Source organism: Mauremys mutica, chromosome 1 (assembly GCF_020497125.1).
Source record: "Mauremys mutica isolate MM-2020 ecotype Southern chromosome 1, ASM2049712v1, whole genome shotgun sequence".
Classification (NCBI taxonomy): domain Eukaryota; kingdom Metazoa; phylum Chordata; order Testudines; family Geoemydidae; genus Mauremys; species Mauremys mutica.
Window position 1 is genome coordinate 298,143,462 of NC_059072.1, and position 19,825 is coordinate 298,163,286.

The window sequence follows — 19,825 nt, forward strand, 5'->3', positions numbered from 1 at the left end:
TGCGGCCTGTAATCAGATTACCCTGATGGGCTGCATGTGGCCTGCAGGCTGTACGTTGCCCACCACTGTTCTAGAGCTTTGTCTAATCCAGTTTTACATTTCTCCATGGTCTGAATTTCCACCACTTCATCTGGACATCAGTTTTCTAGTTGTCACTGTCAGGAAGCTTTTAATTATTATTATTTTTTTAATGTCAGGACAGCTCATATAAGATGGCATCAGAGCATTACATGAAATGGCCCAGCAGACTATTGTGAGGGTAGAGGTACTCCAAGGTGTATATACAGCATCGGAGAATTAGTGACAGCAGAGAAAACTGCAAAGGACAAGCAAACTAGCCATGAAAATAAAAGACTAAAAGCCAGTCTCCCTCAGTTAGCTCTTTGTGAGGAATTTTCAGTTTGGGTTTTCCAAAAGTAAATGCAGACAATGTAATTTGAGTAACTAACAAGGGGATTCATTTTCCTATATACCAGGGGTCGGCAACCTCTGGCATGTGGCTCACCAGGGTAAGCACCCTGGCAGGCCGGGCCAGTTTGTTTAACTGCCACTTCCACAGGTTCAGCTGATCGTGGCTCCCACTGCCAATGGGGGCTGCGGGAAGCGGTGCAGGCCGAAGGATTTGCTGGCCTCTGCTTCCCGCCACCCCCATTGACCTGGATCAGCGAACCGCGGCCAGTGGGAGCCGCGATCAGCTGAACCTGTGGACGCGGCAGGTAAACAAACTGGCCCGGCCCACCATGGTGCTTACCCTGGCAAGCCGCATGCCAGAGGTTGCCGACCCCTGCTATATGCCCTTGTTTAGGTATTTCCCCTACGACTTTGGTACACCTATCAATGGGAATAATACAAATACTACAAAATATATGAAATTGTTGTGCTGTTTTTTTAAAATAAGAGAACACATGATGTAACATTGAGAGCTATAGCCTTCAGCTCCCTCATTAGAATTTCATGCTTCTAACTCAATTTTTAATTAGAATTTAATGTTGAGATCTAAAGCACTAGTCAAAGCCATATTACAGCTGGATTTCCTGACCTTTAACTGACGTGCCCCTTTCATCTGTAGATCTGGAAACTTTTTTGCTTTTAAGGAAAGGAACAAATTGCTCTGGGATAATGTGATAGCCTCTCCTGAGGCTAAATTTTCAAAACAACTTCTAAATGTGTACATGCAAAATTTACATGTGTTAAATTTGCATTTCTGCAAAGAAACAGGGATTTGCAAGTGCAAACTGGGTGGGTAGAAGTGCAATTAACCAATTTATGCACTCAAATATGGAAGGGTATGGTGGGCCGGGCCCATTAATGCACGATTCTGGCTTGGTACAATCTTGTTCAAGAAGAAATTCATTACTAAGGGAAATGCAATGCATGCTGAGAAAGGCTGTTTTTTATATCCTTTCTGCCAGTAAAAAGGAGAACAGGTCAAACGTAGTGAGCCTCTGCATGGGAGAGGAAAGAAGGAGGGAACTTGAAGGGAACAGGGTCTGCTTTGGAGTTTGTGTGCTCAAGAAGCCTGGAAGGGAGTCAGAGAGGAGACCTAGTTACAGACTCCAGAAAAGGGTGAATACAATGACCTTGTGCGGTAGGTGCCAGCTTCCTGCAAAAGGAAGGAGGGAAGAAGTCCCCACTGCAGTTAGGAGGGAGTTTATAACACTGGCAGAGAGCCTAGGACTCAGAGCGACCAGAGAACTGTTCAGGTACAGCCTAGTTTAAATCCCAAGAACTAAAGGGAGAATAGCTTTGGGGAACTTTTGCTACTAAGACATGAAAGTCTTAGTAGCAAACATGTAACAAGGAGCTGTGGCCTGGGCTGGGTGAAGGCCTGTTCTGATTTGCACTTTTGTTAACCAGAAAGGGCTAGATTTTTTTACCAGCTTGGCTGAAGGGCTAATCTAACCAATCGAGAGGGAGCCTGCCTACCTACCTAGAAGTTTGGAAACAGGCTGCAGCTGCACCTCATGCTGCAGAGGTCAACCACCCTGGGACTTGGAGCTTGCATGCATGTAGGTTTGTAGGCTAGGTATGTGCAATGAGATAGAAATCACTATCTGCTTCCAGAACCTTGGGGCATTGTCTGAGTCTATAGTCCTCTTTGTTTGAGGTCATCCTTAACAGAGATTACTATACCCTGTTCAGACCTAATCAACTGATTTCTTCTTCTTCTTCTTTTTATAAACGATGTAAACGATGTATGTTTGGCTAGTGTTATACCATCTGCTTTCCTTACTTCTTCTCATACCCTTCTAAAAGCTTAATTACACCTATTTCCCCTAAATACCTGTTCTTGTCTTTCTTCAGTATGTCTCCTGATGTCTGGTAGGAACTCCGCACATTTTGTAGAATTTTTCTTCTTTTATTATACTGTTAAGGTTTTTTACATTAATGGAGATTAATGTAATGAGGTTATTCATAGTCACCAGTCTTCCTTATTCAGGTATATCTTGATATATGTTGTAATAAAGTATAATCCTATTTCTTTCAATAGAGTGCATTGGTAAAATCATACTTCTGCTGTACCATTGTCAAAAGATTAACAATTACCGAGACTGCATAGGACTCATGTTTTGTACTAATGCCATTTCTTAACATATCTACTTCTCGCAGGCTTTAAGGATTTTATTCTTACTGATCTTAATCACTGTATCCAATGTCTGCCCTCTTAACACAAGTCTGTTTTCCCAGGTAATGTTCTCAAACACACCCATTCTGGTTTTTTTTCTTTCATAGACTCTAATTGCCTCACTTATTGTAGAAGGGACCTGCTCCTGCAACCATATCATCAGTGCTCCTTTTCTGTCCTTTAGCTTTCCAAAGGCCTAGGACTTTGCTTTTGTGGGCTGCAGAAGCATATCGACTTCATGTGTAGACTACCATAACTTCCCCCACAAGGGGGGAGGAGCCTCAGATTGTGCCTCAGACTCTGTGCCCAGAAGCAGTGCCCACCCTCTTCCCAAGGAAGTGTTAGAGAGATATAACCAGCTACATACACCTTGAGGATAAGAGCTATTAACCAACAGATATATCTGAATGACTATAGTTGAGCCTTTCACTGGGGATTTCTTGAGCTTCAAAGGCCCCATGGATATTCCTCTATAACAAATTCACACCACCTCTATCATCTGATCCCTCCCGCACAAAAACACTTTGAATGCACACTCTTTGGTATTGTAATTAACACCTAAATAACAATATTATCTCACTCACCTTGTCTCTTTCTGTCATCCTGGGAGCAACATGGCTACAACAACACTACAAACAAACTAGCAAAAAAACAACCACAAAATTCAGGGACCAGATCGAAAGCCACTGTAAATTGTCCTACTTGTATTGAAGTCAATAGACCTTTGCCAATTTACACCAGTTGAGGATCTCTCCCTAGGTGTTTGTTCTGAACGTTACACTGATTTAAGACCTCTTTCAGAAGAATCTTTTTGCTTGTCACATGAGAATCTCTTTCTGCGAGTAATAATGAATTTTGACAACCGTATCTCTGGGTTTGCCACCCGTTACAGACAAATGGTACAGGCCCCTGTATGCCCTTCCAATAAGCACCTCTTTTGATGGGTCTATTTTTAACAGATGCTTAATTACATTTTGTATCACACTTGACAGTTTTGCCTGTTTCCTGGCCTTCTGATATGCTCGCCAATCTTACATGATTGTGCTTCTCTCTCTTCTCGAAGACATCACTCTCATTGTATAAGTCTTTTCCATTTTGTTCTATTTCTTAAAATTTTAGTCTGCCTGTGGATGACAGTTTCAGAGGTGTTTTCCAGTTCATCTTCTATGATTCCTTTTCTTTCTCCTATGTCAGTCACTTTGTTTTTAATTGCTGTTAACTTCCATATGTACAACATCAAATCTTATACCTTCAATTTCAAATAGAAGCTCTCTCACATTAGATTTTAATTCAGACAAGATCTTAGTTTGCTTTTCCTTCTTTTGGTACAATCTAGTGTTCCTTGTCTGGCTTGGGGAGTTTTACCAAAGACTCTCAATCTTTGTATTTCTTAAGGAAATAATCTTTAAATCTCTGGGGTTTTTAGATTTTTGCCATGAGAAACTTTTTGTTGTGCTTTTGTCTGGTGCAGAGTGATATGAGGTACTAGTTCACTGGATGCTAATGGGATATTACTAACAGAAACAGACTCCATTGACTTGTTCCCTTGTGTATGGATTTAGGGGAATGATGAAGAGGGAAGCTGTTGCTGTCATCTCCAAGCTCTGAGCAAAGTCAGTCATTCTTGCTGGGTGATGACACCTCCGCCTCTTGCAGCTTTTTGAGATGAGTGATTACATATGAATACAGTGCACTACAGTAATCTAATCTGGAGGTCACAAAAGTATGGCTCACCACTGCTAAATCCAAATCCAGTAGGTAGGAGTGTGTTCTTCATGCCAGCTGTACTTGGAAAGTCTGCCTTCCATTCTCTCCTCTGGGTCATAGCAATTTGAGTTTCTGAAAGCAGCGAGGATTCAGGTAAATTTTAAGTCTAATGTCTTAACAGTATGAGGGCAAATACCCTCATTGGAGGGTGATATTAAGAAGTGACAATTTCTATGAAGAGTTTCCCTCTTCCACCAACATCACTTTAGTTTTTTCATCTTCAATCAGCTACTCTTCATACAGTTGCCAATTACAGTCAAGCCCACAAGTAACTGAACGATGTGTTGTTTGGGTCTGATGTAAATGTGGTGTAGAGCTGAGCATTATATGTATACATTGCTGGCTTTTGAATCCTTGCTGTTTAACTGAGTCTGTAGAACTGCTATCTTTTGGATAAAATTGTTTCATAGGCTCTATAATTCTAATAGTGAATGGAGACTCAGTACCTTGAGTGTTGGGCACTTGTGTTTAAGGAGCAATAGGATCTGAATTCTCTCCTCAGTGTCACTGAAGTTTCAAGTGGTCCTGGTAATCATCATAGTAACCACCATGAATTTCCAGATCTGTTACAAGATTAACCTAATTTGAAATTAGCTAGAATTAATCCCTGAAGTCTTGTGAAAAGTGCCACAGAAGCTTTAATGACCATGAGCGACCGGGACTTCCATTTTATACTATATCCTACAGTGTCCCCTAACACCATTCTGGACATTCATTCTAGAGTGACTCAGAGTAGAGTCCCAAGTTCTGAATCACAGAGATGTTCCATCAACTGCTGTTCTGGCTTCACCCTGTTTATCTTGCGCTGATGGGATTGCAACAAAAGGTGCTACATCTACAACTGATAAACTCACTAATGTTTGTGCTCAGACTATCATAATGGGGGCTTCATAAATATCTAGATAGAAGCACCCTCTAAATTCCTGGCAGGGGTACAATTTCTGTGCTTTTAGGCACACGCCGATTTGGAGGTGACCAAAATTTGCTAATTAGTTTGGTACATCTCTTCTATACACTTGCTAGTCACTGTGATAAACTCAGGACAAATGGCTGGGGGGGGAAGGGTAGAAAACAGTCCCAGAAGGTTAAAAGGCCCTCCTCCCTATCAATCTGGGGAGGGGTGACTACAAGTCAATCAGGTTCAGTTGAGAAGGGGTTACCAGAGATCAATTAGGATCAGCTGAGAGCGAGATACCTGAGGTCAGTTAGGATCAGCTGATTCCAACTAAGGGCTGCCTGAGACCTTTTTAAACCCTCCCCTGTGGTGAGAAAGAGGGGGAAGGAGAGAAAAAAAAAAGGTCAAGCTACCAGTAGGCAAGTAGCAGCAAGGGTGTAAGGTTCTCCAGAAGGGGAGGCTGCATTCCTTCCCATAAGGGAGAAAAACAAGCCCAAAACACTGGCTGAGAGGATGGACTGCCCCTGTGTAGCAAAGAGGGACTGTTTTACCCCAAGCCTGTCTCACTAAAAACAGCACAGGCTGGTGAGACCGAGAAGGTGCCTTGCCACATCACAAATAGGATTAGGTAGAGGAAATTCTTACTGCTTCTTGGTTCATGAATGTTTTTAGAACTGAACCACGAAGCTATTTTTTATTTTACTTGTCAATGTTTCATTGCTGTATGCATTGTGGATGAATGATACCATATTTACATCAGAATAATGATTTGCTGTCTATCTACTAGTATGATTTAAAGAGTTTGAGGTGGAGTAGATTTGAAGTATAATTAAATTATCTCACTTTGGTTCCCTGGGAACCTCAATTAGGAGAGTGACATGTTACTGTTGCAAATTAAGCATATTTTGTTGATGTGTAGGAGACAGAAGAACAAAGATGGAAGGGAATAATTTGGTGGCATGTAGAGGGGGAAAATCTATTGCAGATGCATTGGAGAATTCTATATCAAGTAGAGAGTATTAATGTCTCAAATAATGGCTGTAATATACATAATCCTCCAAGAATGACTATTATGGCTAGTGTATTAAGAAGCAATAAATTAATAACACTTTAATTCCTTCAAGCACTTCTGTTGCTCCTTACCTTATTTTTGAACTATCACATAATAGTGATGGGATGAGTCACAGATTATAGTGATGAATAGCTCCCAGCAGGAGATCTAGCATAAGAGGATCCTTTCTCTTTCAAAGTGTGATCATTTGTCCTTTCCTTTTCATTCCATTAATACAATTATTACTATAGCTAATGCCAAACCTTTCAAGGAGGAAACAAACTATTATCGAGTTCAAATAAATTTGAAAACACAACTTCCAAATCTAAAGGTGTTTTGGAGGCCTAGGAGAAAGCTGAGTATTTGTCCAACTTTGAAACTTATGGCAGTCACTGGCAAATCAAGCACCAATCTTGCCCATAAACCCTGCTACCTTTTCCTGTGCTCATTTGGAGCCGTGTGTGTGTGAGAGAGAGAGATAAAAAACCACCTACAAGGGAACCTGTATAATGAGGTAAGATGGTTCACCTAATTAAATACCTCGGTAATTAATGGAAGACTTGCATGTGAAACAGCTACACAAGTAATTCTGGGGATGAATATCATTATGGATACATCATTACAATAGTGGTTTTCACATCTATTCTGGTAATGTACAGTCAGGGTGCAATCTTAGCTCCACTGAAGTCAATGGCAAAATTACCGTTGACTTCAATAGAGCCAGGATTTCACCCTCAATGTCTGACTAGGGAAAGCTCAAGCCAAAACGCTAAATACAAACAGCCTGGAACTTCAAGGGATTTTCAAAATCTGAATCCAGGTCTGCATCTGATTTATGTTATTTTATTTTACAAATTGATCTCTAGCTCTGTTATGAGCTGAACCAGACATCTGGACCTTAACATCCTGTGGATAAAAACTGGATAATACCTGCTGATTCTTGCACATGATTAGTTCACAATGCCATTATCTGCCGTGACTATAAATTTGAGTTTGTAATTTCTTGATTCCAAGACAGAAGGTGCATTCTAAATCCTGTAGCAAAATCCGCGGCACTCTTGTAGTAAGACCATTTATGATTTGAGCCCTATATAGTTAATGTGTTTATTAAAGTGTTTGTTAACATTTTTGGTGGGTTATACTGCTAGAGTGATGATTGTCAGCATTTCCCTTACAAACCCCTGTTTTAAATAACTGAGCTATAAAAATTTGTTCTCGGCTGAAACTTGGGCATACTTGCAGCAGCTATGGACTGTGAGGTCAAACATGCATTACAGCACAAGTACCTAAATATAGCATACACTTAATGTAAGACCGTCTGTGAAGTATCAGGAGATTGTTAATTTTGTTCATTATTGACTTGATAACCTGAAGTAGCATCCCTTTGGAGCCATTACAGAATATCATGTTAATGCAATGTGATGTACATGTGCACTAAAAAGCCTTCATCAATTTGTTTTTCTTGACTGGTTCAGAGAGTTCATAGATTCCAAGGCCAGAAAGGACCGTTGTGATCATATAATCAGATCTCTTGTACACTACAGGGCATAAAAGTTCCCCAAAATAATTCCTAGAACATATATTTTGGGACAACATTTAATCTTGATTTTAAAATGGCCAGTGATGGAGAATCCATCAGAACCCTTGGTAAATTGTTCCAATGGTTAATAACTCTCATTATTAAAAATGTATGCCTTATTTCCAGTCTGAATTTGTGTAGCTTCAATCACAGGTAACCAACTTTTCCCAGCACCAGAGGGTGCTCAGCCTGGCCCTGCCCCGACTCTGCCCTGCCCCGCCCCACCCCCATTCCAACCCTTTCCCCAAAGTCCCTGCTCCAACTCTGCTCCCTCCCTACCCCTATTGAATCCTTCCCCAAATCCCAGCCCCGGCCCCGCCTCCTCCCCATGTCCCTCCCAACACTTGCCACCACAAAACAGCTGTTTCATGGTGGCAAGCACTGGGAGCTAGGGGGATAAGTGGAGCTCTGGCATGCTCAGGGGAGGAGGCAGAGGAGGAGCAGAGGTGAGCTGGGGAGGGGAGCTGCCAGTGGGTGCAGAGCACCCACCAATTTTTCCCCATGGCTGCTCCAGCCCCGGAGCACCCATGGAGTTGACACCTATGACTTCAACTTCTCACTGTTGGATCATTTTATATCTTTCACTACTAGATTGAAGATTCCATTACCAAATATTTTCCCATTTAGGTATTTATAGACTGTGAAAGTTGCACCTTAAGCTCCTCTTTCTTAAGTTAAATAGGTTGAGCTCCTGGAGTCTATCAATATAAGGCATGTTTTCTAATCCTTTAGTCATTCTCATAGCTCTTATTTGAACCCTCTCCACTTTATTAACAACCTTTTTGAATTGCAGATGTAACCCACACACCTCCTGGGTGTGGTATTCTGTCCCATCTAGTGGCACCAAGACCACTTAAAGAGAGAGACAGAGATTAATGAGTCTGCTCTATAGCCTTAGCTAACAGCCAGTTGGCTTTTAGCTCATGCAATAGAGCAGGGGTCGGCAACCTTTGGCATGCGGCTCACCAGGGTAAGCACCCGGGCGGGCCGGGCCAGTTTGTTTACCTGCCGCGTCGGCAGGTTCAGCCGATCGCGGCTCCCACTGGCCGCGGTTAGCCATCCCAGGCCAATGGGGGCAGTGGGAAGCGGCGCGGGCAAGGGATGTGCTGGCCGTGGCTTCCCGCCACCCCCATTGACTTGGGACGGTGAACCGCAGCAGGTGGGGGCTGCGATTGGCCGAACTTGCTGACACAGCAGGTAAACAAACTGGCCTGACCCGCCTGGGTGCTTACCCTGGCGAACTGCGTGCCAGAGGTTGCCGACCCCTGCACTAGCACAATACTACAATATTGGTTCACAAATGCTTTATGTGCTATTTATCTTAACAAAAACAGCTTATTCCTGTTAGATCAAGAAATATTAAAATATGATAAAAGCCATTTCTACAAAGTCTAAATTTTGGATCAAATTTGGTCCCTTTAAAAAAATAATTTAACTTTCTTCTGGTAATGCTTAAAAGCAGCTACAGGGGACATATATAATCCAATAGTTCAAAGCTATGCACATTTGTCAAAGACAAAATGATGTGGTAAAATAGTATGAAAGTGCTCATACTACTTTTTTCTTTATAGATTACTCAGTGGCAAAGTCACAAGGCAATTATCTTTTTTTTCCCCTCCAACTCTGCCCTCTTTCATATGCCTCTGTTCGTTATTATGCAATGTTATACAAGAAGGAGGTCAGTTCCAGAACATGCCTACTTTTAAATAGATTATCAAAACCTATCAAAACCTATGTATGAAACAAACAGTAATCAGAAGTAAATGTTTTTTAGCTTTAATTTAATTTTTCAGTATTGTCAGCTAGTGAGGCCAAGATATTGTTCTAAGAAGAGAATCTAAATGTTACATTGCTTTGCAGTGAAGAGCACTGATCCTGTGGTCCTTTCTTATGCAAAAATTCATTTGATGTCAATGGAAGTTTTGCCCAATCAGGCCTGATGTCTGTGAAATAACACTGTAACAGAGTATCATTAAAAATAAAATTCACACAGGTGTATGGGTCTGCATGTAGCCCTCTGATACACAAGAACCACAACAGTCCTGTTCATCCTGTTCAGGTTTGGAGTGTGTTGGAGCAGCTGCTCGGGGAAGCCTTGACACATGAATGTGGTGGGCTTTAGCCTACCCTGAAGTGATCAGGGTCAAAGGTTGTACTGTGGGTGGGCTCGAAGAGGAACCATTGAATCCATGATTGTGTTCCTAAATCCCCACATTGAAGGTGGGAATTAGGGACAACAGTGACTACTGCAACTCATACACTAGAATGTCACTTTCTGGGTAGTTATGTTCTGTCCAAGTTCCTACCTACAGGCTGGAGAATTAGATTTCTTTGCTGCAATCCACACAGATTTCTGAAAACAAAGCCTGGTTAGTTAGGCTTTGTTCAGGGATGGGTTAAGCTATTCTAACTGACTATATGGAATGACACTGACTCTGGTTTTTCTCATATGGAAAAAGAATCTTGCAAACCTGTCTCATACTGATCTCTCTTTGGCAAATTTTGACTTTATCGTATTTCAAATGGATTCCAAACTTGGTCCTCTGTTCGTAGTTGTGAATCACGATACAGCATCATGATCATCTGAAAGAATGGTCTGAATAGTCACCCTCTAGAACTCTTAAGCTCTATGTTAGAAATAACTGTAAAAATAATTTACTGGGGGTCTTTGGAAGTATGATTCATGCAGTTCATAAGGATGTGCACTTAGCAAGGTTTCTAATTGTACATTGACATTCTCATGGGTATGTAAACACAGCAGTGGGGATGGAAGTCTCTAGCTCCTGATTTCTTAATCTCATTCCTGAAGGTATCCATTTCTCATTGGAGGTGAAGGATGAATGAGTAGCAGTAAGTGTGAGGGAGATGGTAATGGAAATCAGTAATGGTAATTAAATTACAAGAATTAACATATCCAGCATTTCCTGCTCCTCTAAGCTGATGTAACCAATAATGAGAGGTTAATTAGTAAAGTAACTGTACTTCATGGTCTCTTCTCTCACAAGGCACAGTCTTCACCCACAGACTTTATTGGGGTAGACGTGATGTTTAACTCGCTATTCTCTCTTTCTTGGTCTTCTCCCTTTCCGGTTGGAGCCAAGGGAAAAACCCTGCTATTGATCTTAGTAAGAGCAGGTTTGAATTCTTCATCTATGAGGAGTATGACCTCATAATTCTAGTCACCTGTATAACATCACAACTACAGAATTAATGATACCCCATGTGGCAAATGGCAATGCTATTGTGGTGGGTCCCGCACTTCTGCTTGGTGTGGTGGGTCAGGGAACCGCCTCTGCCCCTATTCTTGGACTCCACTAATGCCCTCGAGAGGGAGAGAAGGGGAGTGGGGGAGGGACCTAGGTTCACCCCCTCCTCCAGCCCCAGCCCCTTCAGCTTCACAGGCTTCTTCCCTCTCTCCCCTTGGGCTGGGTTTCTCTCAGTCCTCTGTGCTGGGGGAGTCCCTCTGCCCTGCTTGGGCAGGGTTTCCCTCTCCCTGGTACTCTGATCCTCTGGTCAACACCAGTACTCCTCCAAACTGCAGTCAGCTTTCCTGTCTGATTGAAGTGGGGGTTTTTATTAGGTCTTGGGTGGGACCTTAATTGGCTCCAGGTGCTCTAATTACCCTGTAGTAACTTCTCCTTAGTCCAGAGGGAATAAGGCTCTGATCAACCTGAGGCTTATATACCTCCCACTCTCCTGCTGCCCTCCACCTCTGCTGTATCACACCATGAATTGAAATAAAGGCAGGGAAAATATTTAATTACTTGCCCCTTTTCCGCATGGTTCCATATCCCTTGGCTGAGTGATTTTTCCAGAAAGGATCACCTCTTTGATTGCAGTCTAGAAATGATACTGCAGTGCTGAAAATGCTGTTTTTTATGTTCCAAATGTAAGACTGCAATACAGCAGATTGATGAATAAGATGGGATGTACGTAGGTCCACAAGTGAACCTAATTCTCCACTGCCTTCATTTTGCATAGGGCTTAGTTGAGCAAAGACTTAAGCACCTGATGAAGTTCCATTGGCTGCAGTGGGACTTACAATTTGTGTGCTTAGACAACTCCATTCTCTTTAATTATGCTGGTATAATTAAAATAATACAACACTTCTTAATGTAGATGCAGCTATACTGGTATAAATGCGCTTATATGTTAGTTGTTTGGCACACTTGCAGTGTTATTTTAGCTGTGTTGGTTCTAGAATATGATGATCAATACCACCCCCCACTCACCTTTCAAGATCCATGGGTTCTACACATGCTATCACAACATATGGCATATATCATCTAGTGCACTAAATGCCCCAATAACAACTACTCTATTGAATGAATTCACACAGAAAAATGATAAAAGACAAAAATACCATATCACCTCTGGATGAACACTTTTCCTAAAATAATCACTTCATCTATGACCTCTCAGTCTTTGTACTCAAAGGAAATCTGCACAACACTTTCAAAAGATGAGCTGAGGAGCTTAAATTTATAACTTTGCTAGACACTAAAAATCATGGTCTTAATAAAGACACTGGATTTATGGTTTATTACAACAATCTGTAACTCATTAACTCCTCACCCCTTTTGTGTGTTTTGACTACATAGTTAACTTGCCACTTCACCTTGAATGGTCTCTTACAATATGTTTTAACTACTTGTGCTAAACAATCTGTTCCACCTTGTATTTAGCTGCAACACTGAGTTCCTTTCAATGCAGATGATAGTCAGTTACTTGTTGGAGCCAGAGGAGGGCAGGTAGTGCTCTTGGCTGGCCAAAAAGAACTGCAGTACCATGGACAGCTCAGTGCTGATAGGGATCAGGGGAGCAAGAGCTGTTGGCTTGCTGCTGAGCCTGAATACAGAAGAGCCCTGAGCTAAGGGTGAAGCACCAGTGAAGGCTGGGACCATGGGGGTGTGGCCCTGGGAACTGAAAGCAGTTTTACTAAAGGAACATGATGGCACATGCCTGCTATTATTAGGGTCCCTGGGCTGGGACCCAGAGTAATGGGTGGACCCAGGTCCATTCCTGCATTGGTCACTGAGGAAGTAGCCTATAATCAGCCCTGGAAGGGGAACTGAACAGTTAAGGGGCCCAGCTAGAGAGCTGGGGCCAGAACAGACCAAGAAGGCAAAACCATTGCCTCCAGGAAAGAAGTCCGGGGGATGGTTTGATACCAGGACCAGGACTGTTTAAAGACTGCAGGCACACCCAAGCAGAAGGGGCACTCAGGAGAGGTGGGTGCCATGCTTTTACACAAACCCATTAGCAGTGAATCTCAGAGTTGGGTCAACTGACTTGGGCTCGCAGGGCTCACACTATGGGGCTAAACAATAGCAGTATAAATGTTCCCACTTGGGCTTCAGCCCTTGCTCTGCAACCTGATGAGGGTCGTGGGTCTCAGAGCCCAGGCTTCAGTCCAAGCAGAAATGTGTATTTTGCTATTTTTAACCTCTAGTGAAAGGCATGAACCCGAGTCATTTGACCCAGGCTCTGAGAGTCATTGCTGCACCTTTTGTTTACTGTATAGATCAGGGATTGGCAGCCTTTGGCACGCAGCCTGTCAGGGAAATCCACTGGCAGGCCGGGATGGTTTGTTTACCTGCAGCGTCCGCGGGTTCGGCTGATTACAGCTCCCACTGGCCCCAGTTCACTGTTCCAGGCCAATGGGGGCTGCGGAAAGTGGCGCGGGCCGAGGGATGTGCTGGCTGCTGCTTCCCACTGGCCCCATTGGCCTGGAATGGTGAACCGTGGCCAGTGGGAGCTGTGATCGGCTGAACCTGTGGACGCTGCAAGTAAACAAACCATCCCAGCCCACCAGCGGATTTCTCTGATGGGCCGCATGCCAAAAGTTTCCAATCCCTGGTATAGATGTACCGTTGATTAGCTGCCTGAGGCAACATACAAACTTTCCATATTTACAATCCTGTTATGTGTACTCTTCAGAATCTCAACTAAGGGCTTATCTATACAGTGCGTTAGTCTGCATTCCAGGTGTTTAAATTCTGGTTTGCACCAGCATTAGCTGGCTCATTTGCTGGCACACATGAAAAGTTCCCTAGTGTGCATTAATGTGGTGTTTGAAACAGGGCTACATTAATCTATACTAGGGAACTTTTAGTGCATGCCAGTAGGATCCATCCAGGCCAGTTAGTGTGTGACATGTGTGACAAAGTTCCTCCTCTACTTTGGTGGGTCCTGCGCTTATTGGTGGATTTGCTTACCTCAGTGATCTTCCCCATCTGGGTCAATTCCTCCTGTGTCTGATCAGGAATTGGAAGGTTTGGGGGGAACCTGGGCCCGCCCTCTACTCCAGGTTCCAGCCCAGGGCCCTGTGAATCACAGCTGTCTATAGTGCCTCCTGTAACAGTTGCATGACAGCTACAATCTCCCTGGGCTACTTCCCCATGGCCTCCTCCAAACACCTTCTTTATCCTCACCACAGGACCTTCCTCCTGGTGTCTGATAATGCTTGTAGTCCTCAGTCCTCCAGCAGCACACCCTCTCCCTCTCCCTCTCCCTCTCAGCTCCTTGCACCTCTTGCTCCCAGCTCCTCACACGTGCACCTCACTGACTAACTGGGAGGCTTTTAACTAGTTCCAGCCAGATTGGCTTCAGGTGTCCCAATCAATGTAGCTATCTCCACTGCCTTCTAGAAAGATCGTAATTGGCCCCGGGTGTCTTGATTAACCTGGAGCAACTGCCCTTTGGTTACCATGGGACCAGGGATTTGTTTAGCCTGGGGCTAACATACCTGTTCCTCACTACTTTACTGTAGCCATCTGGCCTTGCCCCATCACACATGCTAGTCCAGACTGGAATTTGCACTCCTCTAGTGATGACTAATGTACCCTGTAGATGAGCCCTTACTGAAGATATATCAGAATGAACTATCTGTTTCAGAATGCACTGGGCGATGCGGCACAGTTTAGCCCTGGTCTACACTATACGTTTAGGTGAAATTTAGCCGCGGTAGGTTGATTTAAAAATGACTGCGTCCACACAACCAACCCCGTTCTGTCGACCTAAAGGGCTCTTAAAATTGACTTCTGTACTCCTCCCTGATGAGAGGAGTAGTGCTAAAATCAACCTTACTGGGTTGAATTTGGGGTAGTGCAGATGCAAATCGACAGTATTGGCCTCTGGGAGCTATCTCAGAGTGCTCTATTGTGACTGCTCTGGACAGCACTTTGAACTCGATGCACTAGCCAGGTACACAGGAAAAGGCCCCGGAACTTTTGAAATTAATTTCCTGGTTGGTTAGCATGGCAAACTCAGCAGCACTCAGCAGCATAGGTGACCATGCACTCCCCCCCAGAATCATAGAGCGTAGAATGTTTCTACACACCGCCTATCATCTCCGTCTCTGAGGTTATCGCAGATTAGAAAGCGAAAAAAAATGCACTTGCGATTACATGTTTTCTGAGCTCATGCAGTCCTCCCTCACTGATAGGGCACAGCTTAATGCATGGAGGCATTCAGTGGCAGAAGCCAGGAAAGAATTAAGTGAGCACGAAGAGCGGAGGCAGGATGCGAAGCTGAGGCCAATGGGGGAGCAAACAGACACGATGAAGCGTCTGTTGGAGCTACAGAAAAGCCAACAAGAGCACAGACCCCCGCTGCATCCACTGTATAACAGCCTCCCCTCCTCCCCATGTTCCATAGCCTCCTCACGCAGATGCCCAAGAACAAGGGTGGGAGGGAGACTCTCGGCACCCAGTCACTCCACTCCAGAGGATGGCCCAAGCAACAGAAGGCTGTCATTCAAACAGTTTGATTTTTAGTGTGGCTACAATAAGCAGTGTGTCCTTGTCCTTCCCTCCTCCCCCACCCCACCTGGGCTACCTTGTCTGTTATCTCATTTTTTTTTAATTAATAAAGAAAACATGCATGGTTACTTTGTCAGGAAGGTGGGAGGGTGGTTGGCTTACAGGGAATTAAAATCAACAAAGGGGGTGGTTTTGCATTAAGGTAAAACACACACAACTGTCACAATGAAGCCTGGACAGTTATGAAACTGGTTTTCTCTGATGCGCAGTGTGCTTTGCTGTGCTCTTCTATTTGCCCTGGTGTCTGGCTGCTCAGAATTGGCAACCAGGCGATTTTCCACAACCTCCCACCCCGCCATAAATGTCTCCCCCTTACTCTCACAGATATTATGGAGCATGCAATAAGCAGAATGTTGGTTGCACTGAGGTCTGACCTACTCAGCAAACAGTGCCAGCAAGCTTTTAAACATCCAAAGGCACATTCTACCACCATTCTGCACTTGCTCAGCCAATAGTTGAACTGCTCCTTACTACTGTCCAGGCTTCATGAGCCATAGGAGCAAGGGGTAGGCTGGGGTAGGTTCGACCACGCGGTGCTGCCGGCTGGGAGAGCAGCCTGAGGCAGAAGCCTCCAGCTCACATGATATTCCAGGCAGGACTGAATCTCCATGAGACAAAACTTAAATAAGAAAATGACCTGGAGTCTCTGGCTCCCATTCGGTGCTCTAAGAGGAGGATGGCCATGTCTGTCCAGGTACTCCTGATTGACCTCGCTGAGGAGGATTCCAAGTAGTCCTCCCAGAGCAGCAATACCATGTCTGCCAGCAGCACCCAGGAGGACCAGAACAGATCCCCTGAGCTTGTCGCTGGGGAGCAGGAGAGCAGAGTTGCAGGGGAAGTGGTGGAATACTAGGATGGGAAAGATTTTGGAATTGGGGAGCTCATGTGGAGGAAGATCAAGGGCTTCTCCTGGTGGCCTGCAATCATCGTCTCCTACAGAGTCATGTCCAAATGTCAGGCAATCTCCAGAATGTGCTGGGTGCAATGGTTTGGGGACAGGAAGTTCTCATAGGTTTCAGCAGACAAGCTGGTGGGTCTGATGGCTTTTAGGCAGAATTTCAACCACTCCACGTTTAATAAGCTGTTCTCCTATCGATGAGCCGTACACCATGCCCTGGAGGTTTCTAGGAGCTAGGCAGGGAAGACGTTCCCAGAACCTCCAGCCGAGCTGCTAAAGACTAACTTCTGCAACAATAGCAAGGAGTGGGTGGACGAGGACCAAAGCAGAGAACAAATGGGTTCAGAAGTCACAAACAAAAACAGGAGCCTTGAAGACAGTTGTTTATTGTGCGGGAGAAAAAACCCAAACACATTCCACCCTCTGTTTGAGGGGGGCCTTTGCCAGACTTGCAGGGATCGATTCCTGGAGCTCTTCTACATGTACGACGAGGATGGGTACCAGTCCTACTGAGAAGGTAAGGAGCTGAGAAGGCCTGCTGAGAAGGTAAGGAGCTGCTTCTGTGTAGTAATGCCAGCTGCTGCAGATGCTTCTGTGTCGAATGCTTGGAGGTCTTAGTGGGTCAAGGTACCTTGGCCAAGGCAAAAGAGCAAGACCCCTGGAGCTGTTACATGTCTCAACCGCAGAAGTGTATGGGGTGTTACAGCACTGACCAGACTGGAATGCACGGCTGCAGTACTTCTTCATCAGTGACAAAGGACAGGAATGTGATGCACCTAAAATCTAAAAAGGCCTGCACATTTCCCAGAGTCACTACTCTTGATAACAGAATGTCAATGATTGCATTGGCTACTTTGATCACAGCCAGGGCCGATGAAAGGATGTTTCGTGCCCTAGGCGAAATTTCCACCTTGCGCCCTCCCCTCCCTCTGCCCTGAGGCGCCCCCCTTGGAGCAACTCCCCACCCCCCACCATCTGCCTTGAGGCACCCCCCCCGCCCCAGCTCACCCCTGTTCCGCTCACGAGCACGAGCACCCCGAGCATGCCGTCGCTGCTTCACTTCTCCCGCCTCCCAGGCTTGTGGCGCCAATCAGCTTAGGCTCCGCAAGCCTGGGAGGTGGAGGAAGTGAAGTAGCCACGGCGTGCTCAGGGAGGAGGCGGGGCAGGGATGAGCTGGGGTGGGGAGTTCCCTTGCGTGACACCCCTCCCCATTACTTGCTGCAAGTGGTCCTCCCCGCGCTCCCCTGCCCCAGCTCCCTCCGCCTAAATGCCAGCGACCGGGGCGGCTGAAGATCTGGGCCACCGCAGTCGCTGCAGAAGAAAATGGTGCCCCCCCAATCCTAGCGCCCTAGGTGACTGCCTAAGTTACCTAAATGGTTGCACCGGCCCTGATCACAGCAGCCCTCACAGTAGACTTGCTCACAACAGCAGTGGTGACAGTGAGTTGAGCAGGCTCCATGCTTGCTGTGCTATGGCGTCTGCACAGGTAACCCAGGAAAAAAGGTGCACAATGATTGTCTGCCGTTGCTTTCACAGAGGGAGGGGCGACTGACAACATGTGCCCCAAACCACCTGCAACAATGTTTTTACTTCATCAGGCATTGGGAGCTTAACCCAGAATTCCAATGAGCAGCAGAGACTGTGGGAACTGTGGGATAGCTACCCACAGTGCTCCGCTCCATAAGTCGATGCTAGCCACAGTAGTGAGGATGCACTCCGCTAACTTAATGCACTTAGTGGGGACATACGCAATCAACTGTGTAAAATCAATTTCTAAAAAAATCGACCTAATTTCCTAGTGTAGACATACCCTTAGTTCTGAGATGCATCTTTAATTAATTGTAATTTAATACAATTGTGATCTTTCATTGTGATCTACTAGCATGAAATCCAGACAAGGGCAGAAGTCCCACTGAATGGGACTCTAAACAGCAGGAAGTGTCCGTCTATCATATTTCAGCTCTTTTACACCACTAAGGATCTGATCCAGCAGTTGTTACTCATGGGAAAACTCCAGCTGATTTTAATAAGGCCAGCAGATTTGTGTGTTGCCTGTTATCCAGTCAACATATATCAACCAAAACTTGCATTTGAATGTGTGGATCTATAGAGATCTGCTTAGACAAGTCTAAAATGTCTTCATTATTAAAGGTTCCCTTTTTTTCTCATTTGCATATCTTAAAATATGCTCAATCAACTTTTCTAAAGCCATTCAAAAACAAAACAATAAACTAGGAATTTGCATAGACCAAAAGGAACATTTTTCAGAGAGTTATTTATATGCAAAGGGATAAAAACTGTACTGTAGAATAGATTTGTTCTTCCAACCTGTGGAAGGACAGTTAACTCGTGATTAACTCAAAAAATTAATCTCAATTAAAAAAATTAATTGTGATTAATCACACTGTTAAGCAATAGAATACCAATTGAAATTTATTAAATATTTTTGGATGTTTTTTCTACATTTTCAAATATATCTATTTTAATTACAATACAGGATACAAAGTGTACAGTGCTCACTTTATATGATTTTTTATTACAAATATTTGCATTGTAAAAACGATAAACAAAAGAAATAGTATTTTTTCAATTTACCTCATACAAGTACTGGAGTGCAAACTTTTTATCATGAAAGTGCAAGTTACAAATGTCAGGGGGGGTTTATTACATAACTGAACTCAAAAACAAAACAAAGTAAAACTTTAGAGCCTACAAGTCCACTCAGTCCTACTTCTTGTTCAGCCAATCACTAAGAGAAACAAATTTATTTACATTTACAGGAGATAATGCAGCCCACTTCTTAATTACAATGTCACCTGAAAGTGAGAACAGGTTTTTGCATGGCAGTCTTGTAGCTGGCATCGCAAGATATTTACCTGCGAAATGTGCAAAAGATTCCTTTTCCTATTCATGCTTCGGCCATTGTTCCAGAGAACATACTTCCACACTGATGACGCTCATTAAAAAAATAATGCATTAATTAAATTTTGTCTGAACTCCTTGGGGGAGAATTGAATGTCCCTGTCTGTTTTATCTGTATTCTGCCATTCTCTGAGCGATTGGCTGAGCAAGAAGTAGGACTGAGTAGACTTATAGGCTCTAAAGTTTTACATTGGTTTGTTTTTGGATTCAGGGTTTTTTTGTATATAATTCTACATTTTCAAGTTTAACTTTCATGACAAAGAG

The 19,825-nt window shown here is 44.0% G+C and overlaps 1 pseudogene; it reads left to right on the forward strand.

Annotated features, from left to right (window-relative positions):
* LOC123361272 overlaps positions 1 to 17,426 on the forward strand; it is a 123,318-nt pseudogene extending 105,892 nt beyond the window's left edge.
* Positions 17,427 to 19,825: the final 2,399 nt, after the last annotated feature.